The following is a 25,454-nucleotide window of genomic DNA, read 5'->3' on the forward strand; positions in this document are numbered from 1 at the left end:
TTGGCGCGCGCGGGTGGGGGAGGCGGGGCAGCCGGGCGCCTCCGCGGGGAGCCCGGGCCGGGGTGGGGCGGGGCCGCGAGGGGTCGCCCCGGTGGCGGGCGGAGGGACGGCGCGCTCCCGGGCCGCGCGGGCCGGCGCTTGGGCTCTCCGCTGGGGAGGCGTGCGGGCCGCGTCCCGGCCGGCCGGCCGGCCGACCTGGCGGGGCTGGCCGCGAGAACGCTAGGGGGCCTGCCAGGGCATTGTCTCCTCGGTTCCTGCCCGGAAAAGGGGGGCAGCCTGCGCCCGGGAGGGGCGGGCGGCTGGTGGTAGAGAAGTTTCCATCTCAGGAAGTCGCCACCTGCAGTATTTCACAGAGGTTGAAGGGATTACTAAATGAGTGATCTCCATTAGGGTCCGAGATCGTGCTGGGGGTGAGCCCTGAAACCGCTGTATTTCGGAAGACCCCATGCCTTGTTTAAGTTGCGCCCTAGGGAAAAAGACCCAACCAAGTTCGAAGTTCACGTCACCAGAGACAAGTCGATTTCCAGATCTGTAAATGTAGCGAGTGTGTTTGTGCGCGCGATTTCCAGACCTGTAAATGTAGGGGTGTGTGTGTGTGTGTGTGTGTGTGTGTGTGTGTGTGTGTGTGTGAGAGAGAGAGAGAGAGAGAGAGAGAGAGAGAGAGAGAGAGAGAGATACTAGAGGAAATACGGTATTGCCCAGTAATACCCGTGAATGTAGGGGGTGTGTGTGAGAGAGATAATAGAGGATGTCCAGGATTGCCCAGTCCAGACCCATAAATATGGGGGAGATAATAGAGGACATACGGTATTGCCCAATCCACGCTCGTAAATGTAGGGGAATTGTGTGTGAGATAATACAGGAAGTACGGTGTTGCCCATTCTAGGCCCCTAAAAGTATGTGTGTGTGTGCGTGTGTGTGTGTGTGCGTGTGTGTGTGTGTGCGTGTGTGTGTGTGTGTGTGCGTGTGTGTGTGTGTGTGTGAGAGAGAGAGAGAGAGAGAGAGAGAGAGAGAGAGGGAGATAACAGGAAATACGGTATCGGCCACTCCAGACCCTCCTCCCAGAGTTCTAGGCCGGCTCGGCAGACACCTTTGAAAACTCATCGTGGGGCGCCTGGGTGGCGCAGTCGGTTAAGCGTCTGACTTCAGCCAGGTCACGATCTCGCGGTCTGTGAGTTCGAGCCCCGCGTCAGGCTCTGGGCTGATGGCTCAGAGCCTGGAGCCTGTTTCCGATTCTGTGTCTCCCTCTCTCTCTGCCCCTCCCCCGTTCATGCTCTGTCTCTCTCTGTCCCAAAAATAAATAAACGTTGAAAAAAAAAAAATTAAAAAAAAAAAAGAAAACTCATCGTTACCAAAACCGAATGTAATATTTCTGCCCCTTTCTGTATGTGATGCCCTTCGTTTCTTCCCCCTACTCAACCACAGCTGTCCAAAGGATCCTATTACTCAATGGACTTCATGGAAATAGGATGAGTTAAATTTGCCTGAATGGACTCCAGATTGCAGGGCATAAATGAGACATTTTCTTGGAATCCTATCTTTTCCTTTTGTGCCCCTAACGAGAACAAACCAATTCAGTCGTTTCTACCCTCAAATCTTATACTATTTTCCCCACTTTACTGATGCCACTCAAATTCTGTTCACTCTTTTGCTGGGATTTCCACACAGCCTCACTGTTCAGGTGGCTTCCACATTACCACCCCCCCCCCCACCCCCCGCTAGTCACACAGCAGCCAAGGTGACTTTTTTTTTTTTTTTAATCTCAGGTTGGGTACTCCCTTGCTTAAAACTCTTCAGTGGTTTCTTACCATACTTGGAAGAAAATTCAAAATACTTATGGTTCGGGGCAGGGGGTGGGGGGCACCTGGGTGGCTCAGCTGGTTAAGTGACCAACTCTTGGTTTCAGCTCAGGTCATGATCTCATGGTTCATGAGTTCAAGCCCCACATGGGGCTGTGTGCTGACAATGCAGATCCTGCTTGGGATCTCTCCCTCCCCCTCTCTCTCTCTCTCTCTCTGTCCCTCCCCTGCTTGCTCTGTCTCTCTCAAAATAAATAAACTTAAAAATATACTTACGGTTCACAAAGTCCTATGTAATCTAGTTGTTGACATTTCACCTCTCTGAGACCTTTGGCTGTTGCAACCACACAAGCCTTCTTTGATGTTCCTGGCTCATTCCTGGCTCAAGCCTGGCTCATTCCTACCTTTGAGCTTTCTACTTTTTTTCCTGCCAGGATCGTTTCTCCCTCCATCTTCAAATGGTTTGCACCTTCACATCATTTAGCTTTATGCCCATGTGCTTCTGCTACTCCTACACCATCACTGTTCCCTTTCCATCCTTTTCCATTCATTCATGTATCATTCAGAAGTATTTGCTGAGCACCTGCCTCCTGCCCATCACTGGGAGCTAGGGATCAGGACTAAGCCCCTGCAGTCTTCAAGCTTGCATTCTGGTTGAGACAATGAACAAATAAGTGACTGTATTGAGTGACTAATTTTGTTAAAGGTAAAGCAGGCTAAAGAAGATAGGAAGTACCAGTAAGGTGGACGGGACTTTATTTTGCATATTTGATAACTGTTAATAAGATGACATGTGAAAAGAGACCTTAAATAAATGAGAGTGCTGGAGAAAGACTGGAGATTCTAAAGAATCCTCTCACATATTGAATGTAGGGTATAAGAAGCAGAGAGGAGTCGATGATGACTTTTGTTTTCTGGTTCAATAACTAGAAGAATGGAGTAGCTAGTTACCTAGATGAGGAAGACCTCTGGTTGAGGGGTGGGGGACAGGGCTTCCTTTTTCTTTGATGGGGGAGGTGGGGAGGGGAATCAGTTGTTTTGTTTTGGACCTACTAGGTTTGAGATTCTTATTAATCTAAATGGAGATTCAGAATAGGCAGTTGGATGTGAGAGTCTGGCATTCAGGGGAAGAAGCTCTAGTCAAGATATAAATTTAGCACTTGTCAACATGTAGATGGTATTCAAAGCCCCGGGACTGGCTGATATTATTAACAGAGTGAATATGGTAAAGATGAGGAGAGGGTCAGGATTGTACCCTGGAGCTCTCCAGTGTTTAGAAATTCAGGAGAGAAAGAAGAACCAGCAAAGGAGAGGGAGCTACTGCAGCCAGGAAAGGAGGAGGAAAATCGTGGAAAGCTGTGTCTCAGAACGAAGCCAGATGATTGTCTAAGAGGGAGAATGTGATCACTTGGGTCAGAAGCTGCTAAACGATCAGGTGACAAGAGAACTGGGCATTGTCCATTGGCTATCACGATGATGCGTTATCAGTGACAACAGCTGTTTCTGTAGGGCTGATATTCGTGAAGTTGCCAGGAGTGAGGCTATAGTGAGACAGGTAGGCAAGAAATGGATTTAGACACTTTCTAGGAATTTTCCTGTTCAGTGGAGCATAGAAATGGAGCAGGAGCTCAAAAGGAGTTTGGCTTTTAAGAAGGGAGAGGGGCGCCTGGGTGGCTCAGTCCATTGAGCATCCCACTCTTGATTTCATCTCAGGTCATGATGTCATGGTGGTGAGATTGAGCCCTACGTTGGGCTCTGCACTGGGCACGGAGACTGCTTGGAATTCTCTTCTTCCCTCTCCCTCTGCCCCTCTCCCCTGCTCATGTGTGCTCTCTTTCTCGAAGAAGGAGAAGAAGAAGGAGGAGGAGGAGGAAGAGGAGGAGGAGGAGGAGGAGATTACTGAATGTTCATATGATGATAGGAATGAATCAGTAGAGGGGGGAAAGTTCATGGTGAAAGAGAGGGAGGGGACAGGAGCTGGAGCTGATCTAAGGTAGGTACGGTAGGGATATCAAGTTGGCTTCTCTGTAAGTGGATACTGAAGCAGAAGTTGGGGTGCCAGATAGTTATGGGAGATCAATACCTGTGAAAGGAAGGGAGGGATGCAAGATTGGGCAGAAGAAGAGGTCAAACCTAGGCAGAACTGATGAAGCCTCCGCCAATCCCGTGGGGAGCTCTCGAGGAGGGCTCTTCAGAGTGTCCTTCCTGGTCGGACTTTCAGAACCCCGTCTTGCTTAGCCACTGCGTGCACGCCACCCCAGAAAGGGCATGACTTCAGGCCAAGTGACTCCATGGCTGCAGCAGACCCGGAGGGAGCTGATAGATGGGCTCTCTGCGGCTGCGCAGCAGGTCCTGCCTTGACGGGGGATCTGGGTGGCACATCTCCGTGTAGACCACAAATGAGAGGTTGTCCTTGGATGGGACAGTGGACATTTTCTACACAGTAACGAGAGAAAGTAGAGCCTATGGGTCCAGGCGCTGGGTGGGGTTTGGCACACGAAGTGGGAGTTTTAGAAGTTATTCCTTTACGTTTCTCAGTGAAAGCAGGAGCAGAATCACTGACAGCGAGCGTGGGAGGAGATCGTGGGAGGTTTCAGGAGAGAGGAAATGCGAGCTAGTCCTGGAGAATGGGGATGAGTGGATTAGGGAAGGTAGTGTGGTTGCCAGGATGCTTCAAGAAGGACCCAGTGACATTGGTGTTCATGAGGTCAAAGCACCAGTTAGGCTTATGGTTTTCCTCCAGCTATATTCATCTACTTGGGAGTAGCTGGGAATATGGCAAAGGTTTGGGTACAACCAGGTTGGGATTTTGCCAGGCAAGTACGAAGAAAGGAGAGAGGGAGGAGCGAGTTGAGGGTATGGACAGGACACTGGATATAATGATGGAGCACAGAATCTGAGCTGAGCAGGGAAGAAGGTCAGGCAACGAAAGGGGTGAGACTTAGTGAAAATGGGTCAAGATCCAGAATTTCACTACCCAAAAGTTTTACTGTCTGTCTTCCCCACTAAAACGTAAGCTCCTTGTAGCTGCAGGCACTTTGGGTTATTCATCGCAGTATTATCACCCTCTGAAGCAGCCCCCCCCCCCCGCCGTGCATAGTTAGCGGTTAATGAATATTTGCCAAAGGAATGCACACCTAATTCTTATTACTCGCTCATCACGAAGATTCAGAACACTTTTTGTTTAACGTGACGAGATGATGTGTTAGGACTGAGCAGGTTAATTTGGCAAAAGTTCACTTTACAGCAGTTTAGCGGCTTTGTTTAACCTCAAAAGTTTATTTCTTATTCTATAAAGCTTTCCGTCAGTTGAGGCAACTCCCAGGGCTTCTATTCAAGTGGTTTACTCATTGGTCTAGGCTACTTTGATCTTGTAGAGCCGCCATCTCTGCACAAGTGCTTGGAGTTCACGGTGCTAGGGGAATAGAACAGGAGGAGGACTCATTCCTGCTCTTCTAGGGTTCTGCTCACTGGCCAGTGGCCAGATTAGTCATAAGACCCCACTGAACTGCAAGGAATCCAGGCAACATGGGGGCACATGTGGAATAATTGGTGAGCGTTGCTGTCTCTGCACATAAGGGTCTGATAATTGCAACCAGATAAGGCACAGTTGAGATGAACAGTGCTTGTGTGTTGGTTTTATTTTGGAAATACTAACAACGCTGATTCTTAAAACTTTTTTTTCTCATTTTGGCTTCAGAAAGTTTTCACATACACTGCACACATATATCTATCTTTCTCATACACATATCTAACTCTTACATGCACATATCTATCTTTCCCAGACCATAAGCTTCACGGGCAGAGACATGTCCATGCTATTTATTATTCTCTCCCAGTTCCTGGATCAGTGCCTGACTCATAGTAGATACTTTAAAAATATTTGTTTAATTGAAATGAACCCTCTTGGTTCTTAGTGGCGTGAGTCTATTGTTTGGATGCTATTTAAAGACCTTCCAGCAATATATCAACTCAGTAAATTAACATGGCTTGAATAAACTGATGACCAGATTCTTATTTAAACCTCATCATAAATATAAATATAGTGACCCATTTGGTCTTCTAAAAACAAGATATCATACTCTATTTTGGTAGAAAGAAGCTGGCCAAAGTACACAGTTTAGTAATTTGAGATTAGGTTTGAAAATATGTGACTGCAACAATATCCAGTTGGTTGATAAACTGGATATTCTTGCTGTGACAATGGCCAGGGAAGGCTGTTCAAGGTAAGCAGTAGGAGAAGTCGAGGGCAATGGTGGTGTGATCATAAAAGCTGGAGGACCAAGGATAAGTGGTTACCAGATTTTGGCTCTGGTATGTAATTTTGCTCTATATTTAGCAAGTATTGTTTGTAACATAGTTCATGAGTATATCCTTATCAGCTGTTCCATTGAATGAAACCAAAGAAATAGAGAAGCATGGAGCTTTGGTATTATTTCCCTTGTTGACTGTCAACTAAGATCATCTGTGGCGAAGGGGGCTTTTGTACCTATGGACTAATATTCAGTGCTTAGATTATATTTAGTGCCATCTCTGTTGGCCAGGTCATAACATCAGAGGCAGTGAAGTGTTTTCTACTACAAATTGGCTAGAAATCATCAAGATTGTCACAAGAGTATCCAAATGGGGTGTTGTCTTAGGCAATAGATATATCTAGATCACACCCATGTTTACCATTCTGTTGGCTTCCCATATTACAGGACAGAATTCAAACCTGCAACAAAATGTATGACACTCCGAGCCTTTACTTGTCCAGTTTTATCACCTACTCTTCCTTGCTATTCATACAGGCAACCTATCTTTTTTTCTCCTTCTTTCCTCCCTCATTCCTTCCTTCCTTCCTTCTTTCCTCTCTCTCTCTCTCTCTCTCTGTCTCTCTCCTTACATTTTATATGAGATATAATTGGCATGAAATAAAATTACATAAAATATCCTAGGGGAACCTGGCCGGCTCAGTTGGTACAACATGAGTCTCTTGATCTCAGGGTTGTGAGATCAAGGGGCAGGGTTTACTTAAAAAAATAATAATAAAAAGAAGGTATCCTATCAGATGAGTTTTGACATATGTTTACAGCACAGAACCATGACCACAGTCAAGACTGGGAACATATCCACCACCTCCAAGTTTTTTTGTGCCCCTTTGTTATCCTTCCTCTCACCTGTCCAATCCCTACCCCTGGATAATGACTGATCTTCTTTCTGCCACTATAGAAAAAAATACACCTAACTCTAAAATAGTCCTATAAATTTTGTTTTGAGTATAGCCTTTTATGAACTTATTCTCTAAGTGAACTAGAGAAGGCTTGGGTGAGTATTTATCCCGTAGGCATTTTGGGTTTATAAAATTAAATTTAGAATAAACACATGTTTGCAAATTAGGAAAAGAAAACTGTCCCGTCCACATCTCAAGTTAATGCAGTTGTTCTCAAGTGGGATGGGTGTGGGAATTTTGCCCCCAAGGGATTTCACATTGTCTGGAGACATTTCCGGTTGTCACAACTTGGGGAGGTGCTATTGGCGTCTAGTGAGTGCAGGCCCAGGATGCTGCTAAATGTCCTCTAACACACAAGATAGCCAGCCCTCTCAACAAGAATTATCTGGTTCAAAACAGCAGTATTGCTGAGACTGAGAAACCCTGATAAAATGCAACGTACTTTCTTTAACTCGTGCTCCCCAAAACTGCTCTCATGAAGACCTAACAATCATCCCCAAATAGGCAATTGAAAGGCTTCTTCTGCGTGCTCCTATAATAGTATTTAGCTTCTCTACAGCACTTGACACTCTTTACCATCCTCTTCTGTCTTTCAAAGTTTATTTCATTTATGTTAATAATCTCTACACCCAGTATGGGGGCTTGCACTCATGAGCCAGAGATCCAGAGTCTCATGCTCTACTGACTGAGCTGGGCAGGCACCCCATCATCCCCTTCTTTCAAAACCCCTTTCTCTTGCATGACAGTGTCTCACATGGCATTGCTTTCTCTTGGTTCTCCTCCTCTGTTAGCTATCCTGCATCTGTTGATGTTGATGTCCTTCAGGGATCCCCATAGGCTCTTGGTTCTTATTTTACACGTGATTTTTCTGGGTGCTCTCTTCCACATCCATAGTATGAATGATCTCTGGGTTGATAAAATCCAAATCAATGCATTTAGCAACTTTCTCTTTGAGTATCCTACTCTCATCCACTATTAGATTTCTTCACTCAGTATCCTGTCGATATCTGAAACTCAATAAATCAAAAACGAAACCCATTCTCTTCTCCAGCAAATCTCTCCCCTTTCTACTGATTCATCTCATCTCTTTGTTGTCCACCTTGTTGCTCAGACTGGAATATTGGAAGTTATCTTTGGCTTTTCCCTTTTCCCCTACTCCCCACATCAAGTTTTCTGGATTCTAAATCTCTAGATCTTTCTAACACACCTTATCTTTCAGGCCATATTAGCTTTCTCCCTAAATGCTGTAATAGAATCCTTCCTGATCTCTGCCTGAAGCCTCATCCTTACTGAAAACCAAACAAGGAGTAATCTTGCAAGTTCTACAGACTAACTATTGTGTTTGTTTAGCAAACAGAGGTTAAGCTTTCAAAACTCAAAACATTGCCTTCTCCGGGAAACATTCCTTGTGTCTCTGTGAAGTTGAGATTCCTCCTCCCCCTGCTGTATGTTCCTCTACTGCTTCCTTCCTATCATTATTACAGTACTTATGAAATTACATTGTAATTACTTATGTGCCTACCTTTATAATAAACTTTTATTAAGTTGTCTGCCTAGAGCTTTTTCTGAAGAGCTGCCTTACCCCCAACTCCACAAATACCCTTCCCTCTTCATCCCCAGTTCTGTGTTGGCCACCATCTCCATAGTTACACGAAGAACTCTTGTGGGCATGTGTTTACATCATGACCCTGACACCTTCTCTTCCTTGACCTGGGCATCTGACCCAGGTAAGGCTGGTTAATCCCCTCCCTGGAAATTTGGAATTGAGAGAGAGAGAGAGAGAGAGGGAAGGAGAGAGAGAGAGAGAGAGAGAGAGAGAGAGAGAGAGAGAGAATATGAAGATGGAAGTGAATTAGGATAAAGGAGGAACAAAGAATCATGATTATATTCAATTTGCAGTTCCAGATTGCTGAGAAAGCCCGTCTGTATCCATGCATGCAGTTTCCAGGTGAGAACCCTGCTACCTTCTAAGCAATTCCCTTTTCCCCCTTTGTTGTCTCCACTGCATTTCTGTTACTGGCAACCATAGTATGCTAATTCATATATCTACCTACTGTGAAATTCAAGGACAAGGACTCACCCTTGGTTATCTTTGTATATCCAGTATTTACTATCAAGATACAAAACACAGTAGCTACAAAAATATCTGTGGAATGAATCAAGGAAGGAAGCAAGGAGGAAAGGAAGAAAGCAGAAAGAAATGAAGAGAAAGTAAAAGGAGAAACAAATGAAAAAATATGACGGAAAATTGAGGAGAATACAATTCTAATGAGAGAGAGAGAAGGCAGTAAATCACCTTGAAACAACAACAACAAAGAAAAATGAAGAGAGTGCTCTAGGGGTAAAATATTTGGCTGTCTTGGGGCACCTGGCTGGCTCAGTTGCAAGAGCATGCAACTCTTGATCTCAGGGTTGTGAGTTCTGGCCCCACGTTTGGGGGCAGAGATTACTTAAAATAAGAACGTTTGGCTGTGCTCTGCTCTCCTGTCCTAAGGTCAGCCTGCTTCCCCCACCCCCCACTGCTTTCACCTGTGCCCATTTGCTCTCAGAGTCTGGTGAGAGGACCCAGCAAGAGCCCCGGTGCCTCCCAGCACCCCAGCCCTGGCACTCATGCTTTCCTTTAGATCTGATTACAGCCCACAGTGGTTGCAGCAAGGTAGCTGAGCTCCCAGCCATACATGTCTGCAAGCATGGCATCATGGAAGTACAGTGAACTTGGATTTCAGACAGATGGGTTCAGATTGAAGCACGTCAATAACTGTTGGTAAACAACACTTTCTCTCTAATTTCTATTTACTTCCATTGTTTCTCAGTGTTTACCACCACTGACCCTCCTCTGCCTCCACGCGTCCCTTCAGGAAATTTTGTCTCTCTAGGGACTTGTCATAGGACTGAACTAGATGCCACAAAGGCAGGAGGATCTGCACGCTGGTATGCACCGAGTAGTGCCCATTCTAGAGTTCTCCGCGTCCTTCTCATCCCTACCTCCCCTCCTCATTTGTTTTCTGCTTGCAGCCAGCAGTCTTTCTCCAGCAAAAATCTGATCTTGTTACCTTGCCTGTGACATTTCAATGCTTCCCCATTATCTGTGGAATCAAGTGCAATTTTAAAGCACAGCCAGCAGGGGCGCCTGGGTAGCTCAGTTGGTTAAGCAGCCAGGCTGTTTCGGCTCAGGTCACGATCTCACAGTTTGTGAGTTTGAGCCTTGCGTCAGGTTCTGTCCTGACAGTGTGGAGCCTGCTTGGGATTCTCCCTCTCTCTCCCTCCCTCCCTCTCTCTCTCTCTCAGAAAATAAATCTAAAAAAAAATTTTTTTTTAAAACATGGCCTAGCAGACTCTACATAATCTGGCCTCTGCTTACCTCTCTAGTCGTGTCTCTCCATTCTTCCTCCGAACCACTGGCACTCCCTCACCCAAGAAAGAATCCAACAGCCATCATGAGCCTCTTGAAATCCATTGAATTGCCCTGTTCTTTCATACCTTTGGCTTTCTCTCCACGCTTTTCCGCTACTGGAAAACTCTTTCTCCTGCTACTCTCCTGTCCCTGGCCAAGTTACATTCATTCTTCAGGTCTCAGCTTAAAAGCCACTGCCTCTGGGCTTGTTGTAGACTACCCTCCAGGTGCACCAGCATCATGCATCAGCATCGGAGCATCTACTTAGTTTTTTGTTTTGTTTTGTGTACTTATTTATTTTGAGAGAGAGAGAGAGAGAATGCGGGGGAGGTGCAGGAAGAGAGAGAATCCCAGGCAGGCTCTGCACCTTCAAGCATAGAGCCCGATGCGGGGCTTGAATGCAGGAACCATGAGATCATGACCTGAGCTGAAGTCGGATGCTTAACTGAGCCACCCAGGCACCCCGAGCATCTAATTTTAACAGCTGTTCACTGTGTATCCCTCTATTCAGCTCTGTGACGTTAGGGATGTTGCTGTTCTTTTATTTTTTTTAATTTTTTAATGGTTATTCATTTTTGAGAGAGAGTGCAGACAGAGCAGGGGCAGAGATAGAAGGAGACACAGAATCCAAAGCTGGCTCCAGGCTCCAAGCTGTCAGCACAGAGCCCCACACAGGGCTTGAAGTCACGGACTGTGAGATCATGACCTGAGCCGAAGTTGGTGACTCAACCGACTGAGCCACTCAGGCACACCATGTTGCTGTTCTTATTAATTCTTCTACCCCTAGCACCCAGCAGTGTCTTGAACTAGCAAGCTTTCAATAAATATTGGCAGAATTAAAAAAAAAAAAAAAGCTGGAGTCTCTTTAATAGCCATTTGCATTGTCCAGGGCTCTGTTACAAACTTGTTGTTTCTTCAGTTGGTTCCTGGCATCCTTAAAGTTATGAGAGACATGACTGGCTTTGAATGAATAATGTTGCGATGCCTCTAACCTATTCCATAAATATACATCACATTGATAGGTAAATGAATGAATGAATAAATGGAGTGCCAGTTAACAAATCACCTTCCACATTCCCAGTAGGGATTATGTCACCACTCCCAGCTTCTGCATGTTAATGATACAGTGATGTTTCCACAGATCCCTTCCCGTCGTTCTTATCTTTTATATTATTCAGTATGCTCTGCCCATTGCTGCTTCGTTGGCCTTAGAACTCTCCTTCAATACATCCACCTGCTCCCTCCCAGAAGTTTGGCTTCAGAAGTGCCTCTCTCCTGAGAAACGGAGGCTCCAGACATGCTCAGTCAGCAAAGCCAGGTATAATTAAATGCTTTCGCCTCGACTTGGGGCCCTGACAGGTGGCAGGTGTGGACAGTGCTGGCAAAAGAGACCTGACCTGTCTTGTCTTGCACAGCTGAACGTACCCTTCTCGAGGCCAATCTAAAGTCCTGGCAACCCAAGTTTAAGTAGTGGGGACGTCTACATTTTTAAACTGATAAGAACAGATACTACACTTGATCTTAGCCAAAAGGCCGGGAAGCGATACATTTTTAAAACAGTAAGATGGAAGGAGTTATTTTGGAAAAATTAAAATGACTGGCAGGCGATTCTCAGAGCACAATCAAGCGTTAAGTGATGTGGTTAAGGCTAGGGAGGACGGAGGAGGCAGGGACGAATGGAAGCGGTGCCTGCCCTGAACCTCGCTGGGTAGATGGAAGGTTTTAAAAGGGGTTTTCCGAAGTCGCCCAGCCCCAGAATTTCAAGGACCACAGTCGCTGCCCCTTCCGAAAGAGAGCGCATTTCTGGGGGAGGTGTGTGCGTGCACGCGCCGGGGGGAGGGAGGGCTCGGGAGAGGGGCCACCGCTCTCCGGAATAAACAGCAGGGGGAGAAGGGGAGCGCGGCGGAGGGCGACGTGCGGGCGGGCGCCGGGGGCGCGGGCCGGAGGAGGGGGCCCCGGGGCGCGCGGGGCGGCTGGGAGCCGGCAGACCCGCGCGCCTCTGATACCTGAAGCGTCGCCCGCAGGAGCTGACAGCGGACCCTCCCCGTGTCCCTGCTCCGGACTCGGACCTCGCGCGCAAGGTAAGCAGGGGCGAGGGGTGCGCCCTCCCCGGAGCGCAGCCGGGCCGGCCGCACCAGGTGCCGGTCGGACCCCCTCGTTGCGCCCTCCGCGGTCTCCTGCGCACCGCGCCAGCCCCGGGCTGGGGAGTGGGGGGGGGGGGCGGGGGGAGAGATACGGGATCCTCCGCCTGCTGCGCTGCTACCCCGCGGCCCGCGGGACCCTCGTCCGCCTTCCCCGGGGCAGCCCCCGAAACCCCGCACCCGGGCTCGGCGGCGGGGGGTGGGGTGGGGGACCGGGTGGGCTCGCAGGCGGGAGGTCGTCCACCCTCTCCAGGTGTATGGCGCAAGCTCCGGCGCGCCGTTCTCCCCTGGACTCCGCAGTAATTTCCAGGTTGAAATATCGCAGCTGCTGTCCTTCCAAAACATAACCCCCCCCCGCCCCCACCTTCTGTTTCTATTCCTAACTTTGAGGTGGGGGTGGGGGTGGTAATAACCCTCGGTCGAGGTAGGTGAACCGTCTTATCGTCCCTGTCTGCACTAAACAATAGGTGGAGGCGCTTTGGGGGTTATTTTCCCCGAAAATTAAATACTGTGATGAGTTTACAAGGTTTTCTGGGTGACTGCGGTGCCCCTAGAACTTGATCGCAGCCTAAAGCAGTAGGTCCCGCTGGAGCGCGGAGATCCTGATTCCGAAATGGGAGGAAGGCTGTGTGCGCGCGCGCCCGCGAGCTTCTGTGTCTTGAAAAATCAATCCAGGTGATGGAGACGTGCTCTTCCCCCCCCACCCGTAATCACTTCAAAGTGTCCGAAAGGTCGGCACACGAGGGACAGGGGGCACCCAATTGATGATAAGCATCACCTGGAAATGGTAGCGTGCCCGGAGAATAAAAACCGTGAAGGCTGGTTTCCTTCAAGTTGATGAATTTGGTGGGGTGGTGGGTTTTGAGTTGGCAATTTTGGGAAGGGAGGGTTAACGTGCATTTGAAATTCAAATAGAGGGTGGAGAGAAATACCATACTTCTGAGGGCCCTTGTTAAAGAGTTAGCTTTGAAACCTCACATTTTTAAATGTAAGAATTCCTTCAAAAGTACTCTGGCGATTAGAAAGGACTGAGGCCTATTCCGTGGAAATCAGAAAATCTTCCCCTACTGTGCTTACATTGCCTGACTTTCTGCCAGTGACCCCTGGAATTTTTACATGTTGGTTCCTTTAAAGCTGAACATCCAAGTGCACTCTATCTCTAGGAACCGGAAGGAAGAATTATCATGTATGTTAATTTAGATTCTGTTTACATTCCTAATTATTTGAACCAAGCTCTTCTACCCTGAATTGATTGTCTGTAAGTTATATTGTATTTGAACTTGCACAAAATACTAAATGTTTCTCTGCCTTGCACTTTGTCATAGCTGTACCTCTATTGCTTTTCATATATATCTGCATCTGAGCCATTCTAAATACTAACCAAACACTCAGAGTTACCTCCCAGGGAAAATATTTTTATTTTGTCTGTCTTTGGAAAATTGAGGTAAAGGGCTAATTTTTTAAAAATACCATTCAGTAGGTATCCTATGAAATCCTCCAACTTTTCATGGAATGAGATGCTCATTATGAAATGGGGCTGGAATTGGGTACCTGCTTTCAAGGATATTAAGGACAAGTAGGAGACTTGAAGCGTTTTGAACTTTTAAGAAAACAGTCACTGTCTAGGTATTGAGCCAATGTGATTGTTTTCCTGGCAAAGTTTTTCTCCTTTCTAAAATTAACTTTCCCCTAGGAAAAATAGTGCAGATTCACACGATTCAGCCAACCAAGCCGAGAAAGTACTATTTGAATTTTAAAAGTGACCTTAATTCATCCCTATGGATCTCGTGTTTGCAACCTATGCCACAAAATATGCAGAAATAGTCATCGCTTGCTGACCTTTTCAAAGCATTGGCTTAATGAGGGGTGTTATGGACAGAGTACAATGTGATGTTATGACTTGTGTTGGCTTAGGCAAAACTACTATCATTATTTTCCTAAGGTTTTTGTATAGATATGTGTACAATGGGTCTGGGACTTACATAATTATGTATATATATGTAACACATGTTTTTAATAGGAACAAAAACCCACAATATTTTTCTTTGTGGCAGAACACTGTAAGCATTAGGTTTTGATTACTTTTTCATGGAAATTTTTAATATGACAGAACTAAAAACTTGAAGGAAATAATTCCATAAAGATCTATTTGGAACTGAAGGCCTTTTTAATAAAAGATGGTTGGAGCCCTTAGCTGTATGCTTAGCATACGTGGAACAGTCCTTTGTGAGTGAGGAAGGGTGATGGGTCGCCTCAGACAGTAGATGATTAGACCCTGCCACTCTCTTTCAGACCTTTAATTTGCTCTGTAACTTGATGCTTCACTGACCCCACACACTCCCTGCCACGCTAGCTCACAGAGGAATTGCTGGCGCTCTGGACTGAATTAAAAAAAATTTTTTTTTCTAAGTATTTATTTTTGAGAGAGAGAGAGCACGCGCACGGGGGAGGGGCAGAGAGAGAGGGAGACAAGAATCCCAAGCAGGCTCCAGGCTCTGAGCGGTCAGCACAGAGCATGATGCAGAGCTTGACCCATAAAGTGTGAGATCATGACCTGAGCTGAAGTCGAAGCTTAACCGACTCAGCCACACAGATACCCCGGGTTGAATTTTTTTTTTTCTTCTCCCTCCGATCAATTAGAACATGTTTACATCGGTTGCAGAATGCAGTTACATGTTTAGCACTGTATTCTAAGAAATACCTTTAGCCACAAAGAGGGTAACCTCCGTGTAGCCTAGATCACAAATTGCCTTATTTAGTCATGCTATATTAATTTCCCTTGATTCAACGATGTAGAAATAATAGAGTCCTGGAGTATTAAAATTGGAAGGCATTTTAGAAATCATCTAGTTTCTAATAATTTCTTTCTACAGATGAATATTAAAGCACTCCTAGCCATAATCCAGACTTTGAAAGAAGACATTAAATTTTATATTCTTTCCAGTTCTTCTAGTAATGAGGAATTTGCTCATTTGAAATGAATTTATACATGAGTTCACTAAAGTAGGAATGGCAGCAAAGTAAGTTGCAAACCTCAGCTAGATTTCCAATGAATCTCAAAGTGTGACCTTAAACGGCATTTAAAAAAATGTTTATTTATTTTTGAGAGAGACAGAGCATGAGCAGGGAGGGGGCAGAAACAGGGAGACACAGAATCCGAAGCAGGCTCCAGGCTCTGAGCTGTCAGCACAGAGCCCGATGCAGGGCTCGAACTCATGAAATGCGAGATCATGACCTGAGCCGAAGTGGGACGCTTAACTGACTGAGCCACTGAGGTGCCCCTTAAAGTGTGACCTTAAAGGCAATTGTCGGTCATTTACAAAGGCGGTGAAGTACTTTAAAGTAGCATCCTAGGTTTTTCATGGTGCTGGGTGGGGACTGCTTCCACTGGCAGATGGAAAGGAAAGGAGTATCCGAAAAAGGATGAGTGTATAGATAGAAGAGTACGGTGGTGGTGCACGTGGTGGGGGCTTACTGAGTCAGTGTATCATTCAGGAATGGTTAGCCTTCAGACCCCTCCCCAGAGATTGCAGTCTGAAATAATGGAATCAACCACTGGAGTTTCTAGACTTCAAAACCCTACTTAATTAAGGCTTGGTTTTCAGAGTTCCCACTTCTTGATGTCTGTGTCTTTCAAGATCATCTGTCTTAAAAATCTATCTTCCCACGCTCCTAGTGTTGAGACATTTTTCTTTTGTGACTTGTAAAAGAATTTGTCCTGATACGTAGGCACCAATCTTAAGAAATCCTATGGAATCTGGGGAAGCATTCTTACAAGGGCTGTATCTCACTGCCAGTTATTTATTGAGTTGCTTTACCCACATTAAAAAAATTCCACAGCCTTCAGAGGTAGTTGTTTTTATCCCCTTTATATAGATCTGTGATTCAGAGAAGTTAAGTATCTTGATCCAGGACACCTATCACTATCAACACCCACACTGCTTCCCCTAATGAGTCCAAGCTGTTGATTGAATCTATAGATGGTAGTATGCTCATTTTGGCATTTCATTTGGAATTTCCTAATTCTTTTTTTTTAAATTTTTCATTCTTTGAGAGACAGAGAGAGACAGTGTGTGAGCAGGGGAGGGACAAAGAGACATACACAAACAGAATCCAAAGCAGGCTCCAGGCTCTGAGCTGTCAGCACCGAACCCAATGCAGGGCTTGAACCGCGGAATGCGAGATCATGACCTGAGCCGAAGTTGGACGTTCGACTGACTGAGCGATGCAGGCGCCACCAAATTTCCTAATCCTGAAAAGATTTTATAAAGTCTTCATATGTGTTTAATGTTTCGGTGTGGGGAGCTCGACATTCTTACATTGATTTAATGATTAAAGGCAACTCATGTGTTCCAAAGTGGAATTAATCAACAGTCAACAATCAAGATGTCTTTAAAAATAAGGGTGCGAGGGTGCCTGGGTGGCTCAGTCAGTTAAGTGTCCAGCTCTTGATTTTGGCTCAGGTCATGATCTCACGGTTTGTCCTGTGAGACTTGGGCTCTGCGCTGATGGTGTGGAGTATGCTTGTTATTCTCCCTTCTTTCTCTCACTCTTCTGCCTCTCTTTCTCTCTTTCAAAATAAACATTAAAAAAAAAATAGGGATGCCTGTGTGGCTCACTCAGTTAAGCATCCAACTCTTTATCTCAGCTCAGGTCTCGATCTTGGGGTCCTGAGTTCAAGCCCCATTTTGGGCTCTGCACTGGGTGTGAAGCCTACTTAAAAAAATGTCTTTAAAGATATGTTTTCTTTATAATTTCATGAAATTTTGGGGATTTACAAGATACCTATGATATGACCACTGTATCACATCTCCATTGCTCTCTGCAAGTGATTCACTATCATATGACATTGTTTCTTTCGAGGTGTTTTAGAAATTTTGTCTTCTTATGTCATTCTGATGGAGCAGTTATTTATTAATTTTTTTTCTCCCTCCTTTATATTCTCATTAGGGCAGTACATTTGTTTGACTTTGATATGTAATTTGGCTACATTTCTATGAATTTCATGTCAAGACAGTATAAGGGGAAACTTTTTGTTATATTTATTTTTAAAGGTTTATTTATTTGTTTTGATGGGGGGGAGAGAACGAGCACATGAGTGGGGGAAAGGTGGAGAGAGAGAGAGAGAGAGAGAGAGAGAGAGAGAGAGAGAGAATCCTAAGCAGTTTCCTCTCTGTCAATGTGGAGCCTGATGCAGGGCTCAGACTCACAAACTGAGACATCATGACCTGAGTGAAATCAAGATCGGATGCTCAACTGACTGAGCCACCCGGGGGCTCCAGTAAAGGGGAGACTTACAGAACATTATAAAAATGAGCATTGGTTGGATAGGGTTGAGTCATTGCCCTATAAAGAATATTTCTTACTGAATCTGACACAAATACAGCTACTTAGCCAGAAAAGTTTTACCATTAGTTTCATGAGTCTATATATTTCAACTGGCTTCTTTTGGCTTTTATTACTTATTCTTCTTGATTAACATTTAGCTTTCCAAAGAAGAGTTGCCTCCTTGAAGTTTAATTTTTTTTTTTTAACAGTAGGCTCCATGCCCAATGTGGGGCTTGAACTGAGGACCCTGAGATTAAGAGTCTCATGCTCTATTGACTGAGTCAGCCAGGCACCCCCTTATAGTTTGATCGAAGCTTCTATCCCAGGAGAGTCTTTGCACCTGTAGAATGTTTCTTCCTCTTTCGCCACCATTTTTCTTTTGTAGTTTCTTCCATATCCTCCAAAGTAGAGGCTCATAGAAAACCTCTGTAAACCCTTTGAAAGCTCCACTGCAAGGCCCAGTCCTTACACCTTGGCCTTACTCTTGGCACAGCCCAGCTTCCGGGTCTGCATGGGGGAGGGTTGCCATGCGCAGGTCAGGGGGAGTGTTTACCCCCTCCTCACCCTGCCTGCTCTTCCAGAGTGTAGAAGGGCCTTCTCAAGTTTTGCTTTAAGTTTTCAAGTAAGTTCTTGTAACTTAATAGCTCTTTCCCATAATACTTAATTAGTGCAGACTCTTTCTTTTTCAAATTCTGTATTAGCATTCGTTGGTACTTTATCACTGTTTTCTGGGAAAGCATGTGAGCAGAAAGAGGTAAGAGTATTTAGAAGATTGTGTATAAATTTGTGTGTAAATGTATGTAAGTTTACAAGTAGGCTTGTGAAAAAGGCTAAGGAGCGTGTCAGACAATTGACTAATTTTACATTTTGGTTTCGGAAAACCAAGAGGAGTATGGAGATGACTATCAGAACCACGTGTAATCCCACTACCCAGAGACAACCACATCTAACATTTTGGCGTAACTTCCCAGTTTTTTAACTATGTGTGTGAGTGTGTGTGTGTATGAATGTTGTTATAGAATTAAGATTTGTTCCTTTAAAAAAATTTTTTTTAATGTTTCATTTATTTTTGAAGGAGAGAGTGTGAGCAGGGGAGGGGCAGAGAGAGAGAGAGGGAGACAGAGAATCCGAAGCAGGTTCTAGGCTCTGAGCTGTCAGCACAGAGCCAGACGTGGGGCTCAAACCCACGAGCTGTGAGATCATGACCTGAGCCGAAGTCAGATGCTTAACTGACTGAGCCACCCAGGGGCCCCTAATTAAGATTTTTTTTCTATGCACTGTTTACTTTTTTTTAATTAACAATATAAGAATTGCCTGAGCTACTTAACATTTTTCCTTTGGCTGTCTGAACTATACTTTATTTGCTCATTTTTCTTTGGTAACTTAAAAGGTATAGATTATCTCTTTAAAAAACCCCAACTATTGATGCCTTTAAGGCTTTTGCTTGTTTTTTAATATAAGCATGATCTCATTTTTCTTAATGCCAGGAAGAAATGATATTTGACAGTTTTATTTCTGTAAGGTGAGGAATAGGACACATATACTATTTCTCTTTCTCCAACTCCTCTATGTTCTAGTTTTTTGTTGACATAATTTAGGGTTATTAAAATCAAATTATTCATAAATGCTAAATTATTTTTTTATTTGAAGAATTGTTTTTAACATTTTATTTAAGGTTTATGCCCACATTGACCACGTTTATTTAGACTTCATTCTGTTTAATTAATGCTTATACCCACTTAAAGTTATTACTGTTCCTCCACTCTTAAATTCATATGATGACAAATTTAAGTATAGACCCAGTAAATTTTTTAGGAGGCTGTGTGTAGCTGAGGATGTTTTTAAGAAATTGCTTTCAGAAAGCCTGGTACAGATGAGACTACTTTCTGTTTTTCTTCATAGAAAACGCTTGGTGGGGGAGGGAGGGCAGCACATCGGTGACTCAGTTGGTTGGTTAAACGTCTGACTTTGGCTCAGGTCATGATCTCATGGCTCGTGAGTTCAAGCCCCATGTTGGGCTCTGTGCTGACAGCTCAGAGCCTGGAGCCTGCTTTGGATTCTGTGTCTCTGTCTCTCTCTGCCCCTCCCCCATTCGTGTTCTGTCTCTCTCTCTCTCTCTCTCTCAAAAGTAAATAAACATAAAAATTTTCTTAAAAAAATACTTGGGTCATAGTCTTTATCTCAAGGCTCTCTAGACTGAATTATAGCAAGGAGGGTTGTGGAAGTCTGAGGTCTGTCTGATTGCTGTTCTTTTATAGGTAATCTGTTTTTCTGTCTGGATGCTTAAAGCATTGTTTTCATTTCTCTAATACTAAAAAAGATTTTTTTTTTTACCAGACTATATCATAATGATAGTCTGTTTTATTTTTTCCTGGTACTCTTTGGCTAGTATTGATTTGAAGACTTAAAATCTGTGTTTCGTCTCAGTATTCAATTATTTTCTTCTGATTTCTTTATTGATCTTTTTCTTTTTGGAGTTATGCATACATTTATGTATTCATCTCTCATATCATTGTTTATTTAATAAATGTGATCTTTTTGTTTTTTTCTCTGAATACTGGCAGAATTTCTCAAGCCTATCATCTACTCTGTTGAGATGATCGGTTATTTCCAGTATGTTACTGTGTCCGTTGCAACTTTTGATTTGGCCGTAGTATTTTTGGTTGTCTTTTCTAATCTCCGATCCTTCCTGCTTTGTGGTTTTTTACCTTGGCTTCATAGCTGAGATGCCCTTTGCTTCTTACTGGGTCCATTACACAGAAGACCTATCCAAATTTCTACTGTACAGCAACTTTATTCCAGCTCATACCATTTATGGTGATTTTTTAGAAGAGTCTTCTTTCAGGGCGCCTGGGTGGCGCAGTTGGTTAAGCGTCCGACTTCAGCTCAGGTCACGATCTCGCGGTCCGTGAGTTCGAGCCCCGCGTCAGGCTCACGTCAGGCTCTGGGCTGACGGCTCAGAGCCTGGAGCCTGTTTCCGATTCTTTGTCTCCCTCTCTCTCTGCCCCTCCCCCGTTCGTGCTCTGTCTGTCTCTGTCCCAAAAATAAATAAATGTTGAAAAAAAAAATTAAAAAAAAAAAAGAAGAGTCTTCTTTTGAAATAGTCTTTTCACAGATGCCTGGGTGGCTCAGTTGGTTATCTGACTTCGCCTTAGGTCATGATCTCACGGTTTGTGAGTTCGACTCCCCACATCGGGCTCGCTGCTGTCAGCCCAGTCCACTTAGGATCCTCTCCCCCTCTCTCTGCCCCTCCTCTGCTCACTCTCTCTCAAAAATAAATAAAACATTAAAAATAAGAAATACAGTCTTTCCAGACACCTAGTATTTTCTGTTTGCTCTGCCTGGGAGAAGTATTCTCTCTTGCTTGAGAATCAGGAGTTAAGATGGGTCCTGTACATCCAGAGTAGAGCCCTGGCTGACTGCATGCACAGCAAAAGGAGAAGAAGAAGTTGAAATGTACTGTGATTTACTTGAGCTCCTCAGAGAGATGGGAGACAGCAAGAGACAGATGGTATTAAAGAAAAGAAATTTAGCTCTTCACTAAATGTTTTTTATTATACAGTGCCTGAACTTGATTAAAATGGAACCCTTTGGGGATGCCTGGCTGGCTTAGTCAGTGGAGCATGGGATTCTTGAGCTCGGGGTCATGAGTTTGAGTCCAGTATTGGATGTAGAGATTACTTAAAGAAAAATAAGATAGAAACGTTTGTCTCGGTTTTCAAACACTTTTCGACATTATCTTGTTTTATCCTTAAAACAGTTGTTACAGAGTCCCAGCGCCATGGCCTTTGGAGATTGTGGGTTGAATTCATTCCTTAACATTAGTAATGGAAGCTTTGCATATTAGTTTTCTTAGCCTCATTTCTTCACCTAGAAGAAGTAATGTTTACCTCAGAGAGTGGCACAGGGTACAGGGAATACTTATATAGGAATTGCCAGAATATAGTTTGTGGTAGAAGGCATGAATGAGATGGCCCCCGGAGGGCACAGAACAAGAAGAGGCCCCTGAGGGCACAGAGGAAAAAGCCAACAAAGGAGACCAGGCAGGAGTGGCCAGAGCCAAGAACAAAGATCAGAAGAGAGTGGAGTCCGGGAATCAAAGGGAATTTAGAAATTCCAGATGAAAAGAACTCTCATCAGCATCCTGAACATTGGGTTTGGCGGTTGGCTAGCGTGACCTCAGCCACAGACCCTGTGAGTAGAGATGCAGGGAGAGAGTTAACACGTGTAGAAAAGAAGATAGGAAGTGGAAGCAGCCAGTGAGAAGATGTTTCTCCCTTAGAAGAAAGGGATAAGCTAGGAAAGAAGAGAGAGAAGTCAGTAGCTAGACAGATACTCAAGACTGCAGATTTGGATTTGAAGGAATATCACAATTTCAGAGGTGAAGAAAAAATTAGGAACTGAATGTTTGCCAAGTAAAAAAAAATTTTTTTTCAAGCAAGGACATTAAATATGGTACCATCTACTATTAACTTATTTCCGAAAAGAGAGAAAATACTAATGTGAAAACATGGAATAAATTTAGCTTTGTGAGAAAGTATCTCCGTTGGTAAAGTTTTTCTTTTCCTGTCCAACTTAGGCTTTTCTCCCTGGGTTCAAGGTTCTATCTCTTCTTTAGAGATCTGGCTTCACCAGTGGTCTCTCTCAAATATTTTCAGTCTCTTCTCTGTTGACTCTTTTCCATGATCATATGAGTGCGTTCCATTCCATCTTAAAACAAACATGACCTACATGAAAACATGGGAGGACCTACACGGAAACAGTGGCAGAGAGGATGGGCTGAGAGGCCAGACAGGAGGGAGGTCTTATAAATAGCATTAGTAGGACTTGGTGACTGATTGGAGGCGGCAGGTGGGAGAGTGAGAGGAACCTAACATGACGTCCAGCTTGCAGAATGGCTGTGCTACATGGTGCTGTCATAAAGGAGGAAGAGGGCTGGGACGACAAAAACTCATGGGCTCAGTGCAGTATACAGTAGGCTGTACAAGTTGGGAACTCTGTATCTTTGACTCTTCCCCTGTATCCTCCAACTAGGCCCCACCTCACCCAGCCACCCCACCTCTGCCATTGTCTTTTCATCCTTCATCGGTTGGTGCCTAAACCTTGGCGTCTACAATTATTTAACTCTTGGGAGTTCAAACCCTGCATGCAGGAGTTTGCAAGCTAACAGACTACGCGTATTTTCTGCATAAAAAAGTAAAAGTGAACCAGATGATAGAAATAGAAGTCCCCTGTAACAGGATGCCAAGATGGAACCTTTTGAGTTTTCAGTTTTAAGCTGCGACTCCAGACCATTAAGGCCGTATTCCAAAGTCAGGTCTAAGACTACAGGGCAGACTTTGTGGTTAGCTCACTGGCCACTTGCAGCTGATAAAACAGGCTGGAGAGGCTATGGAAATAATGATCAGAAGATAGTTTTTAGAGAGTTTGTAGTGAGTTTGAGTCCCCGCTCCTGAGAGAGGAGTGTGAGGTAATGCCTCTGCAACTCAAGTCTAGAGAAAGGGTTGTTATTTTTTTTTTAATGTTTGTTTATGTATTTTGAGAGAGAATCTCTTTTTTTAAATGTTTATTTATTTTTGAGAGAGAGAGACAGAGCTTGAGAGGGGAAGGGCCAGAGAGAGAGGGAGACACAGAATCCAAAGCAGGCTCCAGGCTCTGAGCTGTCAGCACAGAGCCCGACGCGGGGCTCGAACTCACAGACCGCGAGATCACGACCTGAGCCGAAGCCGGACGCTCAACCGACTGAGCCACCCAGGCGCCCCGAGAATCTCTTTTAGGCCTCGAACCCACAACCCTGGGAACATGACCTGAACTGAAATCAAGAGACACTTAACCAACTGAGCCACCCAGGTGCCCCCATGTGGAGTGTTTAATGATTGGGAGGCATAGTAGATGAGAGATCTAAAAGGCAAGAGACTGGCTAGTTCCACTACTGGTAGATGAAAGAGATGTAGCTGCATTGTGCTATAATTTGATAGAGCACTAGCAGTCGGGTTGTTCCCCAAGGACTTAGGGTAGACTATTCTGGAGAGTTAGCTAGCCTAGCCTGGAGTCATCTCAGGTCATGTGCAAGAGGGCCACCTGGACCCTAGCAAGGTAAACTGAGGAAATGGCCCTCAGTAACCATTTTCACCAGGGGATCTGTAGGTTGTAGGTGAAAGAACCCCCCCCCACCCAGTGATGAAGGTAGAGTTGGGGTTCTCTGCCTCACAGCCTCTTGTTCCTCTCACCATCATCCCAACGCTGGCTCAAGAGGAAAAAGTAAGCTTTAAATATCCACTAAGCTGACACATCACCAGCATTAGATTATTATTCAAGGGAGACCTTTCCTTCTGCCTCTCTTTCCCCCTCCCCCCGCCCATCCCACCCCTACTTTGGTATCAGAAAGTGGCATAACCTATATGTATTAGTGATCTGGCTCAAGAGAGAAGAATCTTTCCCTGTCCACCTTCTCTGGTACGAGGGGAAAATGTTCATTGAAGGTGTTCAGTGGGGCCAGAGCCGAAGGAAGAAGTTTAACTTTGCATGAAGTTGGAAGACTTGGCATGCTGCATATGATTGGGTGTATTAATTACAGAATGGTGATCGATTTTTTTTTTTTTTTGGATTTAGAGTGACTTGAAGTGTCTTCATTATTTATGAGGACCTGGAAAAGTCATGACAACTGTCCTGAATTTCACCCAAGGACAAGGGAAGAACAAGCCTCACATACTAAAAGAGGCAATGGAGAAAACAGATAAAGTCATCTTCTGATTATATCCCATGAGTCCTGCTTATTGACTGTAAGGGTCATACAGACAAAACCGTCTGCAGTTTTTAAAGGATACGTAATTGACAAGAGGATGGAAAGGAAATGCAGGTTATTACAAGGATTAAACAGAAATGTCATGATAACTATTTTCATTTCTTAAAAGGATGCTAGGAGAATTTTAATTAGTTGGTAAAAATGTATATCAGGTAATTTAAGAATAAGGTTTGCAATCTGTTCCACAGCTGGGGAAGTGATCTGAGTTATTGCCTTTGTGAAACAGGCCCATAAGACATTTGCTCCTTTCTGTTTCCAAAGAATCACAGAAGCCATAAATGGCTAAGATTAATTGTTCACTATTTGCATTCTGCCATTGATCAATTAAAAAAAAAGCGTGTTTTCCTGTAAAACAATAAAGATGATGCCCATAAACCAATAAACTCCAGAATAAACAAAAATGCTAATGGATGTCTCTTTTCAGCTTTTGGGAATTTTAAAAGGGCTTTAAACTATTAGCCTCCATATTATCTTCCCTGAATTTGCAAAGTTATTCAATCGAAATCTTTACATTTTTTTTATGTTTATTTTTGAGAGAGAGAGAGAGAGAGAGAGAGAGCGTGCGCACGCATGAGACACAGAATCCAAAGCAGGCTCCAGGCTCTTAAGCTGTCATCACAGAGCCCAATGCAGGGCTCGAACTCATGAACCCCGGGATCATGACCTGAGCCGAAGTCAGACGCTTCACTGATTGAGCCACCCAGGTGCCCCTCAGTCGAAGTCTGTAATTGTAAAGGAGTGCCAAGGGAACAATCTAAATAACGTTTCTATTAAT

At 44.5% G+C, this 25,454-nt stretch overlaps 1 long non-coding RNA gene and 1 pseudogene across 1 annotated transcript; one reads left to right on the forward strand and one right to left on the reverse strand.

Annotated features, from left to right (window-relative positions):
• Positions 1-6,795: 6,795 nt before the first annotated feature.
• LOC124529337 (uncharacterized) lies at positions 6,796-25,062 on the forward strand. Its single transcript, XR_006966308.1, has 5 exons — positions 6,796-8,738; positions 8,911-8,959; positions 11,584-11,723; positions 12,430-12,486; positions 24,487-25,062. It is a non-coding gene; the product is annotated as an uncharacterized LOC124529337 (long non-coding RNA).
• LOC124529542 (uncharacterized) lies at positions 11,847-11,950 on the reverse strand (annotated as a pseudogene).
• Positions 25,063-25,454: the final 392 nt, after the last annotated feature.

Source organism: Lynx rufus, unplaced genomic scaffold, assembly GCF_022079265.1.
Source record: "Lynx rufus isolate CCGP_SWC_20201006 ecotype Redwood Valley unplaced genomic scaffold, mLynRuf1.p SCAF_6, whole genome shotgun sequence".
NCBI lineage: Eukaryota > Metazoa > Chordata > Mammalia > Carnivora > Felidae > Lynx > Lynx rufus.